Source organism: Petaurus breviceps, unplaced genomic scaffold (assembly GCF_028583685.1).
Source record: "Petaurus breviceps papuanus isolate PSGF00001 unplaced genomic scaffold, PetGlider_PUasm1.0 186, whole genome shotgun sequence".
In the NCBI taxonomy this organism is placed as follows: domain Eukaryota; kingdom Metazoa; phylum Chordata; class Mammalia; order Diprotodontia; family Petauridae; genus Petaurus; species Petaurus breviceps.
The window spans coordinates 21448253-21455302 of record NW_027185798.1 but is presented as its reverse complement, the minus strand read 5'-3'; positions in this window follow the sequence as shown (position 1 = coordinate 21455302).

Sequence of the window (7050 nt, the reverse complement as noted above, 5' to 3'; positions counted from 1 at the left end):
GTTAACCCATTTTGAGTTGCTTTCCTTTAACAAAGCAGATCCAAGAATCTGTGTGAGCAGGCACCCTGGGGACACTGGGGTGCTTGCTGCAACACCCTGCCTTGTACTGGGGATAAAAAGATACAAATGAAACAATTCCTGTGTTTAAGCAATTCACATCCTATGCTGTAGCAGTTGTAAAAAAAAAAATACAACTCAATCTCTTTTGTGTTCTCTCTGATGAATAAACCAAGCATTTTCTGAGCTCTTAATGCATTTCAGGCCCTGTGCAATGTGCTAGAGACTCAAAGACAATTGAAATGACCTGCACCATCTAAGAATTTACTGTTACCATCACTGTTCTCTAAGAAGCTACCTCAGCTTTTCTCTTTTTTTTTCAAATGTTTTATTAACTTCTGATTTACATCATTCATTTCCACCATATTTTGAGTTATAAATTTTCTCCCCTTTTTTCCCCTACCCACCGCCCTAAAATAGCAGTCCCACAGGATATCCCCTCCTCCACTCTGCTCTCTCCCATATTTTCTCCCATACCCCTTTTGACTTTTCCAGTGGATCTCTATGCCCCAGTGCCTGTATATCTTATTTCCCAATCACATGTAAAATAGTATTAATAATAGTATATACACACACAGATATATATATATATATATATATATATATATATATATATATATATATTTGAGTATTTGATTTTAAAACTTTGAATTCCAGATTCATTCCCTTCCTCCCTTGTCACCCACCCTTACTGGGAAGATAAGCAGTTCAGTATAAGTTGTACATCTGTGGCTAATGCAAAACAATAACATAGTAGATACATTGTAAAAGATTGACTATATTTCCCTCCCTCCTCTCCCACCTCCCACTTGTTCTGTTCTCTACTTTGATCCCTTACCTTTTCAAAAGTCGGTGCTTCCAACTTCCCTCCCCCACAGCCTGCCCTCCCTTCTATCATCCCCTTCCCCCCCTATTCTCCTGGAGGGTGAGATACCCTATTTAGTGTGTATTTCATTTCCTCCTCAAGCCAAATTCAATGGGAAAAAGGTTAACCCATTCCCTTTTGCCTTCCTATTCTTCCCCTCCATTGTAACCATTTTCCCTTGCCTCTTCTATATGTGATAGTTCACCCCCATTCTGTCTCTCCCCATCTCCTCTCATTATATTCCTCTTTCACCCCTTAATTTCACCTGTTAGGTATCATCCCTTCCTATTAAGTTGGTCCTGTGCCCTCTATCTATGTATACCTGTAAACATATATGCACACATTCACATATGTATTCATATGCCCATATACCCTCATATATAGACATATATATATATATTTCTATTCCCTTCAACTACTGAGAAAGGTTTCATAAGCTACAATTATTGTTTTTCCATGTAGGAATATTAATAATTCAACTTTGATAAGTTCCTTATGATTTCTTTTCCCTGTTTACCTTCTCATGCTTATCGTATCTGAATGTTAAATTTTCTATTCAACTCTGGTTTTTTTCAACAAGAATGCTTGAAAGTCCTCTATTCCACTGAATGACCATATTTTCCCCTGAAAAATGATACTCAGTTTTGCTGGGTAGGTGACTCTTGGTTTTAATCCCAGCTCCTTTGACCTCCACAATATCATATTCCAAGCCCTTTGATCCCTCAGTGCAGAAGCTGACAGATCCTGGGTTATCCGGATTGTGTTTCCATAATATTCAATTTCTTTCTCTCCTTAATCTGGGAATTCTGGAACCTGGCTATAATATTCCTAGGAGTTTTCTTTTTGGGATCTTTTTCATCAGGTGATCGGTAGATTCTTTCAACTTCTATTTTGCCCTCTGGTTCTAAAACATAAGGGCAGTTTTCTTTGAGAACTTCCTGGAGGATGATTTCTAGGTTCTTACTTTGATCATGGCTTTCAGGTAGTGTAATGTAATGCCAAGGAAAGGCAACTTCCCAAGGTTCAGAATACCAGCATAGGTGCTCTCCATTTTATTCAGTGACAAACCAAGAACAGAGAAGGTCAAAACATGACATCATTCAAAATACAGCATTTACTAAGTGTGATTAAATAATCTCCAAGGACTACCCCACCCCAGGACCTTCCAATCATTCAATCAATTACAAAGTCCCTGTTCTAAATACTACTCCACCCCTAGGCTGTACCTTCATTTAGTCCACCACAAAGCCCCTCTTCTCAAATGGAGATTAGTTTCCAAACATAAGTAAAGTACATTCATTTGTTCAACTATAGAACACAAAAAGGTCAAAAGTTCCCCACCCCTGGATCACAATTGAATCTACCCCAGAGTTACATCAAGTTTAAGCACAGCACTTAATACCCAAATGGAGGTCTTTTCTTCATCTTGACAGAGGCAAGTTCTCAGCAATCTTAGTTCCTGGAGAGACAAGGCTTAGCAAGGCCACAAGATACATTGCCAGTCCCTTCATTAATTCATCCTCTGTCTGTAGAACAGTCCTAGAACCCCTGAAAACATTAGCAAAACCCTCTCCCAGGATTTCTGTAAACATACAACAAGAAAATCCTTCTTCAGGGCTTCTGAACCAACAGAAAGGTTCCCAGACCCCTGCAACAATAGCACTGACCTTCACCAGTGGACAGTATTCGCTCTCTGTCTGCAGGACAGTCTCAGGGCTTCTTAGCCAACAGCCAGGTTCCAGGACTTCTTCAACAAAAGGACTGTCTTTCACCAGTGGACACATCTGGCAAAACAACATCAAAACAGACAGACAAAGTACCAGCAAAACAGCCATGTCTCCTCAGTCCTTGGCAGCTCAGGGGGCAGGTCTTAAAAGTCCAGGGCGATTCAAAGTGGCAAAACAGCAATTCTCTCAGTCTCTCTCTCAGCCTCCACGAGGTGCTGCTTCCAAAAAGTTCTTCTGCCTCTCTCTTGTCTCCCCAAATCTACGTCACCAGCTCCTCCCAGTTCAGGACTTTCTTTTTACATCAACAAGTCCATCCCACAGGTGGGATTAACAAGCTCTGGGTTTTAACACAATCAGTTTGAAAACCAAGCCAATACAGGGGAATCTTTAATTGCCATTACTATCACAGGTAGTCCAATAATTTTTAAATTATCTCTCCTGGATCTATTTTCCAGGTCAATGGTTTTTCCCACGAGATATTTCACATTGCATTCTATTCGTTTATTTGTTTGGATCTGTTTAACAGCATCTTGATTTCTCATAAAGTCATTAGCTTCCATTTGCTCCAATCTAATTCTGAAGCCATGATTCTCCTCATTGAGCTTTTGAGATTCTTTTTCCATCTGGCAAATTCAGCTTTTTAAGGCATTCTTCTCCTCATTGCCTTTTTGAGCCTCTTTTGCCATTTGAGTTAGTCTATTTTTTAAGGTGTGATTTTTATCAGTCAGGCTGTTGACTCTCATTTCGTAATTTTCTTGCATTGTTCTCATTTCTCTCCCCAATTTTTCCTCCACTTCTCTTATCTGTTTCTTAAGGTCCTTTATGGCCTGTAACCAGCTCGTATTTTCCTTTGAAGCTTTTGGTGCAGGAGATCTGACTTCACTGTCTTCCTCCTGTTCCATGCTTTGCTCCTTTTTGTCCCCAAAATAGGAGTCTAATGTTGGAATCTTCTGTCTGCTTTGTTTCCTTTTCCTGGTCATGTTGCCCCTCAGTCACTTGACCCCTGGGCTTTTTGCCACAGTAGGACTCTGCCACCAGACAGGGGAGCTTTCGTCCCAAACGCTGAGGTTTTCTCAGTTGCTGGAGGTATTAGATGGGTGCCCTCTCTGAGGTCTCCACAAGCTCTGGGAAGCTGGACACACACCCCAGGACTTCCACCCTAGACTGCAATCCAGATCCAAGCAGGTTAAAGCAAGAGCGATGACCCCTCAGACTGGAGCTTAGTCCCCCTACACTCTGCAGGCCAGGAGCTGAAGCTGCCATGTGGTGCTGGCTGGCTTTGCCGGCTCTCAGCTGCTTCTTGTCCCGGGGGCAAAAGCCATGCACTCCCACTTACTGGGTCCCAAAGTCCAGACTGCACTGACCTCTTCGCAACGATATGTTGATAAATCTGGAAATGGCCACAGCTGCTGCTGATCTCTACCTCAGCTTTTCAATGAGAGACGACTTCTCCCTCTGAAATGACTGACACTAACAGTGGTACAGTGAGCCTGCCAGATAAGGCTCTATTTTAATTTTTGGTCTTCCACGCCTGAGGAAACTACCTAGCGTCTTATGGGTCATTTTTTGTTACCTTTGTCCATATACTCTTCCTCTACATGCTGAATCAATTCTTAGTTCAGAATAGTTGGGGGGCAAATCCTGACATTAAAGCAATTGTGGTCCTGCTAATAGCATGGTGTAATAAACAACCCCCTTGAATGTTCGTCCTGTTTCATTGCAGAGGGAAAAATTTGAACCAAAGAATTGGAATCATGAGACATTTTTCAGCTCAATAGAAAGGATAACTTCCTATTATTTAAGCTTTCCAGAACTAGAATGGACTGCTTTATGGAAATCCATTCACATAGGGGGGAGGGGGTTATAGTCTAGTAGACAGAGATAGGACATACACAACCAGCTGCAATATAAAATAATACACAACAAGCATGTTAGGTGAGATGCAAATCAAGTGGTTTGTGAGGTCCAGGCATGGCAAGATTATTATTCACTTTGAGGCTCAGGGAAGATTTCATAGAAAGGGTAGTTAGTGATTTCAGGTTTAAGACTAGGTGGGATTTGGCAGAGTTGGGCAGGAGACGAAAGGGTTTTCTAGGCAGAAAGAGCAAAGGTATGGACTTAGGAAAGTATGGGAGAATCTACAGGAAACATGAATGTGCTAGTGTGACTGGGACATAGACTGATAGCTAAAAGTGGAAAGATAGAGTGGAGTCAGAAAGTGGAGGGCCTCGAATGTCGGAGTGAACTTAGCACCAGGGATAGTAAGGAATCACTGAAGGGTTCTGAGCAAAGGAGTGGCACGGCCAGAATCCATGACACCTGTGGTGGGCAGTATGCTTCCTTGTGAGTACTCTGGAATTACAGTCATTGCGTTGACCAGAGTTCTTAAGTTTTTCAAAGTTGCCTTTACAATATTGCTGCAATTGTACAAATTGTTCTCCTGGTTCTGCTCACTTCACTCTGCATCAACTCATACAAGATTTCTCTGAAACTGTCCCCTTCATCAGTAGCATTGTATCACATTCATATACCATAACTTGTTTAGTTATTTCCCATTTAACGGGTTTCCCTTTAGTTTGCAAATCTTTGCCACCCAAAAAGAATTGCTCTAAATATCTATAGCAAATTTTGTTCTTATTGGTCCTTTTCCTCTTTTTTTGAACTCTTTGGGATACAAACCTTGAAGTGGTATGGTTGGGTGGGTCAAAGTATGCCCAACTAAGTAGTTTTTTGGGTATAGTTCCCAATTGGTTGGGACAGCTCATAGTTCTACCAGCAGTGCATTAAGGTACCTATTTTCCCACATCCCTTCTAAGGCTCTGTCCCCTGCTGCTCCATCATTCTTTTTTGGTTCAGAAACTTCTCTTGATTCTACAAAAACTACTCTGTCACTCCATGGCCCTCATCATTGATGCCAATGCTTGTTTCTTTAATTCCTGCTTTGTCCCAGCAACCCCTCCCTGCTCCCCCACTGGTATCTCTGGGACCATGTTGTTCTCTCTCCTCTTCTGGGCTCATGTGGTTCCTAGATGTACATGGTTCCTTGGAGGAGTCATGGCACTGGGAAGGCCCAGGCATCAATCCTCAGAGAGACACAGGCTGGTAGATACTACTGTGGGGACAGCAGCCCACAACTACTGACAGCCCAGAAAAAAACAGTTCTCACCACCAAAGTCCTTGGCACTATCAGGTGGTTCAGCATCAGAAACTGATTGGATCTGATCAGTAGAAATGACATTAAAGAAAGTGTGTTGTGTCACCGCACCCTAAGAACACTGGGACTCCTCTGACTTCCAGCTAAAACCTTCCCTGGGTTTTCTCCCCCATTAGAACAAGCTTGAAAACTGGGAGGTCTTATTTTGCCAGTGCTTAGCATATAGTAAGTATTTAATACTTTTCATTTGTTCATTCATCTGACCAGCTTCCCTGTGGTCATCTCAGCCTTCTCTCTCTCTGTCTTTGGCCCTCTTGTCTTCCTTTTAAAGGCCAGGTCCAGGGGCATAGCCCAGGTTTATGATTAGACATCCTTAAAGTCGAGTTAAAGAGGAAAGGGGCATACCCAAACTTTATCAAGGGGATTCTGTCACCTCATTAAACAAAAATAAGAGGGTTTCAGGAGGGTCTCACCAGGCTCTTTCTGGACATGCCCTCTCTAAAAGATGGGTCAGAAAATTATATGAATGATAAATTTGGAGGGAGAAAGAATGGAAGCCAGAAAATCTGTTGCCTTATTGCAGATGAGCAGGAATAAGGGCTTGTATCAGGATCGCGATGGGGGAATAGATAAGGGAAGGATGTAAGAGATGCTATGAAGGTAGAATCAATAGACTGGTCACTATAACTGACTATGAGAGGAGAGAGAATATAATGCTCATGTTTTAAAGCATCTGAACCAGTGTTGCTGCCACTGGCAGAAATGGTGAGATCAGAATAAGGAGAAGGCCTTAGAAAACAAAGATAACAAGAGAGTTTGAGACATACTCACTTTGAGGGGCCAGTGCAATACCTTTGTGCTAGGGCTATACATTGTGTTACTGTTATTTAGTTGTTTCAGTCCTGTTCTGAACCTTTGTGACCCCATTGGGGGTTTTCTTGGCAAAGATAATGGAATGGTTTGCCATTTCCTTCTCCAACTCATTTTACAGATGAAGGAACTGAGACAAATAGGGTTCAGTGATTTGCCCACATATAACTAGTGTCTGAGACTGGATTTGAACTCAAGTCTTCCTGATTCCAGGCTGGGCACTCTGCTGTTGCACCACCTAGCTGTCCAACACTAGAAATACATTGCATGAAACAATTCCTACTTCCAAGGAATTTGCATTCTAATGAAGAAGGCAGCAAGGACATATAGAATAGTTCATACAGAATAGATATGAAGAAGATAAATACAAAGTGGCT